The sequence below is a fragment of the Theobroma cacao genome, chromosome 2, assembly GCF_000208745.1.
Source record: "Theobroma cacao cultivar B97-61/B2 chromosome 2, Criollo_cocoa_genome_V2, whole genome shotgun sequence".
Taxonomy (NCBI): domain Eukaryota; kingdom Viridiplantae; phylum Streptophyta; class Magnoliopsida; order Malvales; family Malvaceae; genus Theobroma; species Theobroma cacao.
Genome location: NC_030851.1, coordinates 10,364,085 through 10,365,662, shown reverse-complemented (window position 1 = coordinate 10,365,662; position 1,578 = coordinate 10,364,085).

Sequence of the window (1,578 nt, the reverse complement as noted above, 5' to 3'; positions counted from 1 at the left end):
TGTGTGACACGCAATGGTCAGACGTGTGACACGGCACGGCTTGAACATGTGACATGCCATGGGTTTAATATGTGACACGTCATGGTGTGAAGAAAGGTGGGCAAATGACGAGGAAGGCGTTGGGCCTTCCACTAAACAAATGAAATGAATATAAAAGGCCATTTCATTTTAATTAAATATTTTTCTGAAATCGCAAACGTTTGTGTGAAGGAAGTAAGAGAGTTTCGTTCATTCCTCATTCTGAAAGGTAGCAGAGAGTTCGACTTTGTTCTTGCAAACTTAACTACATCACAGCAACAATGTCGGTTATCAGTGAAGAGGTTGGTCACTATAAAATTAGTCTTCCTTGTGTTCGTTGATATTTTATTGGGTTGGTTTGCTTAAACTTTTAAATTTTTGTTGGTTTGCTGAGTTGTTTGGTGTTTTTTTTTTTTTTGCAATTGTTATGCTTTGCTTAAACTGTTTTCTTCTTGGTTTTATGGTCGTACCAAAATGTTGAAGGGGGTCCACGTCTGCATATGGCGTGTTGTGGGTTAACTGGTTTTTTGAGTTTTTAGCATGTCACGACTATTCATGGCATGTTGTGGGTTAATTGGTTTTTTGGATTTTTAGAGTGTCACAGCTGTTCCTAGCGTGTTGTGGGTTAACTGGATTTTTTGATTTTTGGCGTGTCACGACTGTTCCTGGCGTGTTGTGGGTTAATTGGTTTTTTGGGTTTTTGGTGTGTCACGGCTGTTCCTAGCGTGTTGTGGGTTAACTGGTTTATTGAGTTTTTAGCGTGTCATAGCTGTTGGTGTAAGGAGTCAGTAATTACAATGATAGGCGTGTCGCGACACTGATGCATGGCGTGTCACTACATTTGACTTGATATGCATGGCGTGTTACAACATTTATTTCTTTCTTCAGTATACCTTGGTTCCACATTATGGGTTAACTGACTCGTGAATGTGTGCCATGTTTTGCAGGTACAGTCCAATCAGTATTAGGATCTTGATAGTTTGCTTCTTGTGCCGAGGGAGAAGTGGGCGTTCAATGTCGCTATCAACACCTACTGTAAGTAATCGCAACTGTATTACATCAACAAGACTCTCCAAGAGAAAAGGAGTACTATGCAGTGAAGCATGCATGTTTCGGAATGCTACTGGACGTATATCCACAAGGCTACTTCAGTACTAGTCTCTTGCATAACATCATGATTTGTCGAATCAATGAGACAACAAAAAACTTGTTAGTTAAAATTCCACTACGCAAGTATACGTATCGAATAGATTGTATATTAGTAAGCAGAGTATCGATCCCATAGGGAATTGATCTAAAAATTTACTAAATACTAAAATTAGAACAATTTAATCTTATCTGTCGTAATGTGCGGGTCCGGGAACCCGACCGCTAGACGTGAATGTGAAAACTCACTAAAAATTAAACTAGGAGTCGCCACCAATCTTTTTTACTAGGTGCGATTGGCCACCTATTGACTCGATTCTAATCGATGAAAACTTAAATTAATTTTAAGCCCACCGAAAAGAACCTTAAACCGGTCTACAATTTTCTGAATCTAGGTTCGGGAGTACGGTTACG